Raw genomic sequence first — 12,589 nt, forward strand, 5'->3', positions numbered from 1 at the left:
GGCACTGGCATGCTGTGACCTTAGACCCTGGAAAAGCGAGTTCTGTGAATTCCCTAATTTGACCTAAGTACATTTTAACCAGGGTAGGAGATGCATTCCATAGTAACCGTCATGACCGTGACGCTGCTAGAACTTGCAGATTTTTTTCCTATCTGAGCTCAGAAGTAGAGACATGTTATACCAGAGCCATGACAGAGAAATGGATACTGCAAGTGAGTCTCAGAGACAGGCCAAAGACACTCTATTAGATTGATAACAATGAAGTGCAGTCTCGGGGTGGGCACTTTTGTACTGCACCCACAATATTATTCTTGATTTGCTAGAAAGAAAGCAATTTATTCTGTCACTTTCTGGGGACTTAGAGCTAATTGGCCTTTCATAGTTATATGATTCTGCAAATGAGCATAAAAGTGAAAGCTGACAAAAATTCAAACAGGAAATCTGAAGCTGCCTATTTTCATAAGTATCTTATAATGGTTTGTTGAAAGGGACGAGATTTTGATTAGAATAGCAAATTTCTTCATGCAAAAGGGAAGTGCTCCAAATTACCCATCACTGTAACAAACAAAAAGATTGCTCTTCATTCAGGCTTCTGGGTGAAAGAAAAAAAAAAAAAATAAACGTTCTCCTCCGCATCCTACCCTGTGCCTCCCATCTCTCAGCCAGTCAACAAGGATATCAGTGGGCGTTCCTCAAAGCCTGTGACCTCTTCTAACTCACCATCTCATTTTTTGCTCATCCTACCCTAATCCACTAGAATGAACATGCATGACACAGCACACCTCAGAGACCAAGGAGAGAGTGTGTCTCTAAATGCATCATCAGGCAAAGAGGAAAAAAAAAGGAAAAATAGCTGACAATTCCATACACTTGTAGTAGGAAAAAAAGAAAAAAGAAACAGGAGAAGATTAAGTTCAACATATTAAAGAAAACAAAAAACAGTTTCCAAGGCTGTGAAGAATGTTGAGGTATTTTTGCAGGGTCTGGCCCAGAAAGCAAAAAGAACAGAACACTATGCCTGCAAACGAAAGAAAAGCAAACCAGGAAAACAATCAGTGCCGCTTTTCTTTTCTTTTTATTAATCATTTTACATTAATTTATTACATTAATTTTTACATTAATCATTTTATTAATTTATTTACATTACAAATGTTGTACCTCTTCCTAGTCTTCCCTTTGCAAAACACCCTACCCCATCACCCTCCTCTTTGCCTCTAAGAGGGTGCTCCCCCACCTACCCAACCACTCCCGCCTCACCCTTCTTACATCCTTCTTCTCTGGACAAAAAGCCTCCACAGGACCAATCGCCTTCCTTCCCATTGATGGCAGATAAGGCAGTTCTCTGCTACATATGTAGCAGGAGCCATGGACCCATCACATATACGCTTTGATGGTGTAATCCCTGGGAGCTCTGAGGTGTCTTCTTAGTTGATTTTGTTGTTCTTCCTATGGGGTTGAATACTCATCAACTCCCTCAGTCCTTCCCCCAACAATTCCATTCTCTCTCTCTCTCTCTCTCTCTCTCTCTCTCTCTCTCTCTCTCTCTCTCTCTCCTGCTTTTCTGTTCTCTTTTCTACTCTAAAATATACCTGCAAAACTTCATGTTGAGCAGTCTGGACCCAGTTGGGATGAACCCTGAGTGTCTGTACTTCTGTAGAACTCCACAACACTAGGTCAAACACTATGTTTCAAAGCCCCAGTCTCCACACTGTCAGCCCACCATATTCAGGCACTAAAGCTCCTTCCCCTCCATTCCCTGAGCTTCAGCCTTCAAAGTTATTTTCCAGTCTGGTGACTACGGACAGCCCAACAGACAAAGAAAAGAGGGACTTTAAAATAGCCAGTCACTATTAATATGTAGTTTGCTGTGGAACATTGAGGAGGGGAGCCCAATTGTCATTTTGCTTTTGCCCATGATTTCCTCCCCCCCCTAAAAAAATCATTGACCTAAAAATGCTCTTATACAGAGAAAATCAGAAAATAGAAAAGATGTGTACATTGTGTGTAGCAGTGTCGTGTGCTCACAGAAAAAAACAGCATGAGAGAGAGAGAGAGAGAGAGAGAGAGAGAGAGAGAGAGAGAAGCTATGGTGACTACGAGAGACTTGGGTTGGCAGTAAGAATTATATATGGAAATAAGCATGTTTCTAAGTGGTCAATATTACACAATTCCTGTCCTAAAAGTTGATTCTGAAGTGAGCACCTCAGTGCTGGCTCTTGCAGACTTCCATCCCTGGAAGCATCCTGGCCCTGACTAAGGCATGTTGCTCCTGGTGGCTCCTTGCTGTAGTTAACAGAGCTGGCTTCCTACATGATCTTCCTTTCCTCTTTGCTTAAGGTCTGTCGTGCTTAAATATCTAAAAGTTCCAAGCAACAAGGTTGAAATGTTTTCTATGTCATCTTATTTCAGATGACAGCAGGAAGCTGTTGACCTATTTAGAGCAAAGTGAAGAAGGGTCATCGGTCTCCACTTTTGAGCAAAAGGGCAAGGTAGCGATCAGGCTGAATTTGTATTTGATGAGATGTTTTGACTATTGTTCATTCTTTCCCCCAAAGGGTTTCACACGCCTTTCAAGAATGCTAGTAAAAACTGTTAGCTTGGTTTTGGATTATTAACAACTTATTTTATGTATTAAATGACTACTTTGTACTTCATAAAATGCTGTGTGATTACAACAATCACTGTTATCTGTTAGTGCTTCACAGAGTCCAAAAGTACCAACTTTTCTGTCCAGAGGCATCAGAGGGGGTGTGTTCTAACTGAGGCCATGGCCTCAGTGAGTGGAAACACTAAGACCTGCATCCCTCAGAGCTCTGGACAAGCTTTTTTCTTCCTTTCCTGTTATCATGTGACCTTCCCAAGGTGACTTCCTTAAGGAACCAAGTATTGTGTAAACTAAAGTACAGTTATTGGATTTATTCTCTGTGCAGTAATCTATTGAGATTTCCAATGTTTATCATAGACAAACCCACCCATTCTTCACTAAAGGCAAATAGGCAGTGCAGAGGCATGGAACCAAACTCCAGAAATACCATGCAAGACTCTAAGAATACCTGACATACTTCTCAAATTGATTTTAGTAATGAGAGCAAGGAGGGAGTGGGGTGGTTGTGAACAAATTTAGTTCTGCAAAGTCAAACTAACCCCACATGGACATGAAAAGATCTTGTACGCTATAGCGATGCCTACAATAGGTTCAACATGCTGGGAGCAGAGGATTCACACACTTACATGCTAACAAATTTATATGAATTCACAAGCATTTTTCTTGGTGTTCACTGACAGCACTCTGACCTCCACTGCACAATTTCCAGATTTCACAATCACAGCTTACAGCAGACATTGCCTGTCTTTGATGACTCATAAATGGTAGCCTAACTTTCAGTTGGTGTTCTGTAATGTCTCCAGGAGCAGTAGAGCCCTGAGAAGCCATATGTTCAGATACGTAAGTGACCCTAAGCCTGGGGACTTCTCATGCCTCTGACATTTTCCTACTCATACTATAGAGTACTGTCCTCTCTCTGTGGAAATGCCTTATTGCATACTCATACAGACTGATAATTTTTTTACAGTTCTCTTAGATACTGTACAGGCCTTTCTTGGCTGTCTTCGGCTTCTTTATTCAGATTCATCTCCTAACTGTCCTTCCTCTTTGTGTAAATTTTATTCTCTAAAATTTTTTCCAATAAATTTCAGAGGGCTTTTTAGCCATATGATATTTCTCTGGTATACATTGGAATAACCTTTTGTATCTACTTCAAAAAACAAAACAAAACAAAACAAATATCCTTGTCATTCATTAAGTTCTATCTCAAAATCAGTATCTGCAAAAATAGTCTTGATATACCATTTATTACATATTCTGTGTGACTCTAATTTGGGTGAATATAATAATGACTCATCAGAATGCATAGGTGGCCATTGGTTTGCTATAAGTTTGTTTTGCCTGCTAGAATATAAAACCTTTACATGCTTTATCCACTTTTTCATGCCCTGCAATTAATTCATAATGTGAGATGCAGTGGTCACTTAATAAATATCTCCACACATAATGTGCAGCCCTGACTTTTATGCAATAATACATTTCTTCTCTGAAATCAAGCAGCTAAGTACTGGTGACTTAGGCCACTGCATGAAAGACTTGATTATTTATTATTAACTGCAAATGACAGAAAGCAAATATTTCACACAAGAATTTTTAGTATGGGGAGAAATCACATGAGAACCAAGCAGACAGGGAAGTCTTTGGAAGAGATGTAGGATTGAAGAGCTCTTTTTTTTTTTTTCCTGAATGTACACAGCTCTCTGGAGCAGCCCTCATAGTAAAGAGAATGTTTGTTGAGCTTAAATAAAGTAAACAGTATTTATTTCTGAGAAGATGTATTGCTCTGTTTTTCTGATAGAAATAAATAATGAGCCTGCCATGTTAACATTTATTGTCTTAGCTCAGTCTCTTAGACTTGCAGAGAGCTGCAGTGGGGATACCAACCTTGCTTAGAGGCAACGTGAAGTAGATACATAAAGAAAATACGCAGTGAAAGAAAAGAACCTTGGGGTTATATAAAGCTGGGATGGACTGTCCCTGGTCCCCGGCAGGGAACGGAAAGAACTCTGATCTCCTACTCCAAGCCAACATTTTGTCCCTGGTGGTAAGGCTGCCACATGGGGAACTGAGTTCTTGTGGCCATAATAGCCTTAAAACATGGTCACAGATAATGCTGGAGGTAGATCGCCAACTTTAGCTTGACACTTTACCACTCTGATCCTCTAGTGAAAATTAGTCATTCCACAAGTTGTATTTTTTTAGAAGTCTAAAACTTCCATTTGCTTATCTCAGTATATTTTCCTTTCAGCTTAGACTTTAAGTATTATAAAATAACCCAGTGCCCATTTTAATTAGTGTAAGAAATATATGCGAAGGAAGTATAAAGGTTTTCGTTTTCCTTATCTAACCTTGACTAGAGCCTTTTTCCTCAAAAGAATTTTCTGTTATAAAATGTAGAGTTTACAAAATCAATTCCTGACACAGAAACCTCCAAACACATTATGAACTACAAATCAGTTCAATTTTATAATTATATTATAATCTCAAAAAAAGAAGCTTAAATGTAAAAAGGGACAATTTTTTAAAAACTCTGTGTGGGAGGTTATAAATAAAGTCAAGTCCTTGAAAGCACATAGAAAGCACTTACCTAAGACATGAACCAAAGCAGGAGAACTTGGAGCTGCATGTGACAAATGTCAAACATGTATGTATGTATGTATGTATGTATGTATGTATGTATGTATGTCTTAATCCAGCCCATCACACAAAGTGAATGTACAGAAATATGCTTCTTCATGATATGTTCTCAGAGCAATGCTATTGGGTTTCTGTATCTTTAATCTTACTCTTTCTTAATATGGCCTACTTCTCTCTCCTTCAACTTCCTTCTCTAGATTCCTTTCAATTGTTTTTAAAATGCAATGACTCCCAGGCCTTCTTGATCAAGACAAACTACCTAATGTCAGAGTGGGCTTTCTCTTCCCAACTCTTCACTTTTCTACACAAGCAATCACTGGGAAATTAGTGAGTCCTGAAATGATTTCCTAGCGACTATTAGTATGGTACAAGTTGTTTCTCAGCCTTTGTCTCTCTTCCTCTTCCTCTTGGGATGGCTAGATGCCCCACATATGCAGCACACATTAAAGAGGCACTCTGTATGCCCTGATCTCTCCTCTTAGTAGAGGAACTTAGAGACATCTCGATAAGAGAATGGGGGGAATACAGGAAAAATAAAATAGGAGGCAGTGAATTTGAAAAGGACAGGTGTTAAAAATTTATTTTGCTGATAATGATTTAGTTAAAGCATTAAAGTCACCTCTTTTATTTCATTCTCTCTGTAGCATCATGTCTGACCTAGGAGGGCAGTCAGCACCTTTGCCTCTAAGATGACCACAGCCCAGTCAGAGGGATGGACAAGTATGAGAGAGGCACTACTCAAAGTGCTCAGCTGAAGGCTAGTTACACAATGGAGATGAGCAGAAATGAGCTCCCTGGGAAAATAGGAATGGGATGCATCCTGACACAGATGACAAAGATGGAAGGGAAATCATGAGAGCTGTTCCCATTTCAGCAGGCAGGAAAAAAAAATGAGAAAGAGAGAAAAGATAGCTAAAGGATATAAAGAAAAAGAAAGAAATGAGCCATGTGAAGAAGTGGAAATAGAAGCAGAAAAGAAGAGAAAGGAACAAAATGCCAAGGGGGATGGGGAACAAGGCTAGATTTAATTTCCAGAGAATTAACCTGGGAAATTCTTACAACTCAAGAGGCTGTGAATCTGAGGACTTTCTTTAACTGCCAAAGGCATAAACTAATCTATTTAATTAGAAAAATATGCTTGTGTTGCACTCTGAGTAATTTCCCTTAGGAAAACTTGCTTCTCTTACAGTTAAAGCATTTTGTACATCCCCCAACCCCCTGCTCAACCACAGCATGTGTGTGCACACCTTTGGCAGGTATGACTGTTGTCAAACGTTCTGTCAACAGCAACCTCGAAAGGGTTCTATTGCTTTTCTTTGAGTACCGAAATAGAAATGAGTGGGTGTTTCTTATTTTACACAAAACAAAGGTCTTTGTGGTAGCACATTATCCTACAGAACATTGTAATATATCTTAATATCTTACAGAGCAGTGAAAATATTCATAAGAAAGCTGAACCTCCATAGTCAATTTGTGTTGCTCTTCACTGTTTGTGATATGCAAAATTATTCTCACTTGTGGCCAGCCAATAGACTTTTTCTTCCTGATAGCTCTGTTTCAAGGAAGACATATTCTTGAACTTCAAAACAGAAACACAGTAAACTATTGATAAGCCACATATTATGGACTACAAATAGAAACTACTTTTTGTTTTTTAAAGATTTATTGTTTTGTTGCTGTGTGTGTATGAGAGTGAAAGAAGAGAAAGCAATGTCTTCATTGTGGGTATATGCCCAGGGTGCTACAAAGAAACATCACCTTCCATAAGCTATATCTAGGAGCAATTGTGAGATCCCTGGAAAAGAAATGTAAATATTTAACATAGTTTTGCTACTGAAAAAGGGAATGTAGTAACTAAACTAGCACAATTTATTCTAATATAGACTAACATTCTTTCAATATGCTTCTTATGTTTTCAAAGAAAGGACTCACAAGACACAGGCTTGGTTCTCATCTGTGTACTACTAGCTTTTCTCACATTTACATGTGTGTGTGTGTGTGTGTGTGTGTGTGTGTGTGTGTCTGTATGTTTGTATGTTTGACAACTAGGTATGACCAACTTAAAGACCATAAAAATAATACACATGTAACTGCAAATGTAATGGTTGAAGACGAAAGGGAATTAAAGACACTGCTGAAGTCTTGAAACTACTAATATTTTGTCTTTAAAAGGCATGCTTTAAAATCTTGGTAGTGATACAAAGTAAAAATAACAAAAAAAATTAAAACATCTTAACATACATTTCCTTTTCTTTAACTCTTAAAATGAGAAATAAGAGAATTTGGGACACATTGTAAAATGACTTAAAATCTGCTTTTAGGTCGAAGAAACATTATTACTTGGAGATGTGTGCACAGTCAAGTCCATAATACTATTAAATACTGTGACCAACAATTCATTTCAGGTAGGTTCTCTCCCATTCAACTGACCTGAATTTGAACTTGTGTTCTGGTGGCTAAGGGCAATGTATGTCATTATAAGTAAAGTATGGAGACTAAAATCTCCAGGAAATCCTTTTTGATATCTGTTTTTACATTGAATAATGAATGTATTTCTGAGTATTTTTATGAATACCTGTGATGTAAAATTTAGAAAACATATCTGTAATTGTTCTGCTATACAAACTACCTAAATGCTAGTACTACAACTGTTTATACATTGTTATTCATATGTGTAAATACCTAGGCAGCCTAGTGACTGTATTTACAAAAATCAGCACAAAATGGGCAGAAAACTAAATTTTATTCACTTTACTCTTATTTATTGTTTCATGAAACACATGAAAGCATTTGTAGGCCTGCTAAAGTTATCTTTATCTAGGAATTTTACAATTCCTCACACATTATTTTTCTACGAAATCAACCTTAGTTTGAAACAGCTTTCCCAATTACAGAAAGACACCCTCACATAAAAGAACTGATACTCACAAATGTGCTCTGGCATGGTTATTCCTGGAAAACACAGAACAGGATCTGTCAGGTATATCCACTAGCGTAACAAACATGTCACCCAGATTTGCATTGGGAATTAAAACATTCTGTAGCCTGACAAAAGGCTGTGTGTTTTTAGCAACCGTGACGAGGAGGCAGCATTGCAACAGCCAGACATTCTGGCTTAAAAGTCTCTTATCAGACAGCCTGAAAAAGCGCTGTGATCCTGCAATGGAGCCTGTGAGCGGCAAGCCATTCTGCAGAAGACTAAAACTGTGTCTGCAAGTGAGCTTGAAGCAAGACTAGGTCAAAGTCCTGAGGTTCCAACATTCTCTCTTATTTTTTGATCTATCCACTATTTATGTTAGAATAATATATGTTGAGGAGGGAAAAATGTTAATATTCAAAAGGCCAATGTTTGTTTCTAGCACCAAATATGAAAGTGATGTTCCTAATAGGACATTATGGATTCTAACAGAAAGGATTCATGGAGCCAGGATGAAAAAAAATGCCTTCGTTTACACAAAAATAGTTGAACTATAGTTATGAACATTTTAATTTTAGAAGAATGTTTAGAAATATAATTTTCATGTATAAGATGAGCATGCCCATACTTCAATCATAGATATATGATAAGTAAAAAGGAATTTGTAGAAAACAAGTTCTGTAATTAACAACTTTGTTTGAAATGCCACAGGCTTTGCTTATTTTTCAGAACATTAATGGAAATGGGGCACCAATTTATTAGCAATTTCTTAAAAGCAGTCTTTCAGAAATATTTCCCATTACTTAGCTGAACATATAATTTGGCTATGTCATTAGTTCCGTGAGTCACTATAAGAAATTTCTGCAAGAAGGATGTGACAGAAGCCAAATAAATCGCTGATCACAAATGGCTAGAATTTGACTTGAAAAAATAAACAGATTGCATAGCGAATGTTCTAATAGCTTTACATCTTAAAACGCCATGCCCATTAGTATTATTTATTGAAAGAGTTCCTTTTATTGAATAAGCATTACTGACATGTGAGATTCAACTCTGATTCATGGACTGCTGTTCCACCTTTCCTCCAAAGATGATGAAGGGCCATGACCTGCATTCATCATCAAGAAATATTAGTGCTAGCACGTTTCTTCTCTACAGGATGACAATGAAACAAATCATCGTTGTAGTGCTATACACTTCCATGCTCAAACTAGAATTTAGAACATTTTTGCCACTTCACGACAGTTGCTATTTTCAATCATGTTTTGGTTGTATTTATTGATATGTCCAAGGTAAACCCTTAAAATTCATCATAGGTAAGTCTATTTCATTCTAAAATGAATAAATACATATTCATCTTCATCCCCGAAGATTAGTTTTCTGGTTTTAATTTTTCACCTAGAAACTAAGGATAGAAATTCATTATCCCATTTCTAGATGAGTAAAATGAGACCAGAGAGTTCCATAGTTCAAGTAACATTGCTGATAAAGACCAGAATAGAACTTGAGTACAAATCTGAATTATGTTGAATTCGGTGGATAATGCTAATACCTACAACAGCTTTTTCTGCTTAGTATCGTGTCCCACAAATATGAATAAGATAGCAGCTCACTTTTCATATTAACATTATCTTACCTCCCAGGAAAGTGGGGTTTGAGTATTCTCCTTGTAGTACACAAATGCCAAACAAGAATTGTTTGTGGTACCCTAACAAGAATGCTCAATAGAGTACACTTATCTCAACTCTGCTCCCCCCCATACCAGAAACAAAAAGTACGTTGCAAAGATATCCAGCCTCCTCTTGCCAGGGGAAGCTGTGTTCTGTGCTTCCATGAGTATGTTTTTGCAGGCCACACATCCAGTTGACACCTGGGCCAATTGGACTCTGATCCTTAATGTTATTCAGAAATTTATCAGACTTTCTTTTCCAATTTTCTTTGAAGCAGAACAAACAAGTTGTAGGTGATGGGTATGTCAGTTGTTAGACTAGTGTCTGGAGAGATGCGATTCAGTCCAGTCAATTTAATTCAACACTCATTTATTGATGGGAGTTACCAACCTGATGGGTCTTTGAAGGAGGAGGAGTTCTCGGGTTCTTTACAGAAGAAGACAGATGATTGGAGAGATGAGTAGTGAGCTGTCATTATGTGGAAGAGAATGAGCTGAGATGGCGTGAGTTGCTAAACATGTTCTCTTAATGCCACTGATTTCTATTACAGAAAAACATCATGTATAAGAGAAAGGAGAAGGAATTTGTATAACCAAAGAAAGAACTGTAAGTTCTATTTTAAGGGACACTTCTTTTATTTTTCACTTCATTTAGGGGAGGGAGGTGTTTTGAGACAGGAATTCTCTGTTTTGCCCTGGCTGTCCTATTTTAAACAACTAAAAGTCTGGTGCTAAAACTATTCATTCTACATTCAATATTATAATGGGGCTATATCTCAGTCAGCAAAATGTTTGCCTCTATGGTCCCTAGAGCTCATTTTTCAAAGGGTTTTGTGCTACATGTTTGAAATCCCAGCATTAGAGAGGCAAAAACAGTTAGACCCATAGAGCTTGCTGACCAAACAACATAGAGTACTTAGTAACTTGCAAGCCACTGAGAGAACATTTCTCAGAAAAAGAAATAGACAACACTTGAGGAATGACTCCTGTGATGGCCTCCCAATGTACACACCAACCATAAAATTCAACAAGAAATCAAAACATAAGCAGCATACACTACATGCAAAGACATGAACACATTTACCTGCACATGCACACACACACACACACACACACACAGAGAGAGAGAGAGAGAGAGAGAGAGAGAGAGAGAGAGAGAGATTATCATATATTCTATTCTTGAGAAAGATTAACTGTCAAGGAAAACAATCAGTGGAATTTTTATGAAACAATCAAAACAAATCATTTCTGCTTCTTTCCTAGTAAGAATGAACCAAAAAAGCTTACCCACAAAAATCCCAGTATTATTATACAAAGAAAAAAGACCAAGTTCATATGTGGGCTCTGAAGCACAAAAGGCAGCTAGGAGTTAAAGATAATTCAAGTAGTGGGCTTGGATGTTCTTTTTAGCTACCCTAATAAGTTCCTCTTCTCTTTTCACAATCCACCTGGACGAAATATGAAAAGGTCATACACAAAAGAAACAATGAAATGCTTGTTAATGCAATAACAGAATGCCAGGAACAGAAAGCATATCTAACTGCAAAGCATAATGGAGATTGCCTACACCACAGACTTCATGATCAGAAACCTTGAAGGAAAAAAAATATCAATTGAAATAATGTTTCTACTGAGAGTACATGGTCACAGCAAGACTAAAGGACCAGGACATAAAGCCCTATTAATTGTACTTCCCAGGGGTTACCTCACATTCCCATTTCGCCTGTGAGAGGTTCGATTTATACTTTTATCTGCTGTAATTATTATTAGAGTACCATTTGTGCCCAAAGTGTCCCAGTTTGGAAAATAAATTATAGATCTTCACTCAGCTGACCTCTAAACCCCACCTCCCTTTTCCTTCTTTCTTCTTCTCCTAGCAAAATTAAGAGCACACTATTTTAACCCTTGTGGGTGTGTGAGAAGAAAGAAAACACTGTCCATTTTCTAAGCTTGACAATTCATCAGACTCCCTCTCAGTTTTAGAAAAAGGACAGTCAGACCTGGATTTAACACGTTTTCATTTACCTGTGAAACATTTGGGGTACAGTTACCCCCTACTCTCTCTTACAAATGTCGATCTAACTCTATGGCACAAAGTTATGTCTGCTTATTGAATTCTACTTGATATTGTCAAGAAATTACACCCCACATGAGGACTCCTTAATGTAATTGCTGTTTCTTTAAAAAAAGAAAATCTGATGTTCAAGTTCAGTGATACAGCCAAGAATAGCAGTTCATATCAGCAGCAAGAAGGGCTGAGCAGCCTTACAGCAAGAGCCCCTTAATCAAAAAGCAATCTTTAGGGATGAGTTAGTGGTACTTTGCCTCTGGCGATAACCAGATCCCCTCTTTTATTGTATATTTCCACGGGACTCTAATGATGAAATACATCAGATCTCCTCCCAGGTGAAGTAGAATCACACTTCACCTATGCCTTTCTAGGGTCACGTGCTGCTTCTAAAGCCAGAAGAGAAGGTCGGTGAGTGGCAATAACGATATCCAGTCCAACCAGGAGATGCCTTGATGAGGAAGCAAGGAATTCTCCTGCTCCTGAGAAATTCACTATGTGCAATTATGTAACAGAAACAAAGCAAGTTGCTTTTCTCCTAAGCTGATCTGGTATGCAAATCTTTACTGAAAAAATAAAATGTTTTACCTTTTAATTCTGAGAATGACATTGACCCACATCCAGAAAAGCTTCACAGCCACAAGAAGAAAAATAGAATTTATTCAAGGCAAAATATTCTTGGGGAATGGGGAT

General features: G+C 37.8%; 1 long non-coding RNA gene across 1 annotated transcript; it reads left to right on the plus strand.

Moving 5' to 3' along the window:
- Positions 1-3,400: 3,400 nt before the first annotated feature.
- On the plus strand, positions 3,401-12,302 carry Gm32173. The gene is made up of 4 exons (XR_390452.1): positions 3,401-3,445; positions 7,564-7,647; positions 10,380-10,435; positions 12,271-12,302. It is a non-coding gene; the product is annotated as a predicted gene, 32173 (long non-coding RNA).
- The last annotated feature ends 287 nt before the right edge of the window (positions 12,303-12,589 follow it).

Source organism: Mus musculus, chromosome 4 (genome assembly GCF_000001635.26).
Source record: "Mus musculus strain C57BL/6J chromosome 4, GRCm38.p6 C57BL/6J".
In the NCBI taxonomy this organism is placed as follows: Eukaryota; Metazoa; Chordata; class Mammalia; order Rodentia; family Muridae; genus Mus; species Mus musculus.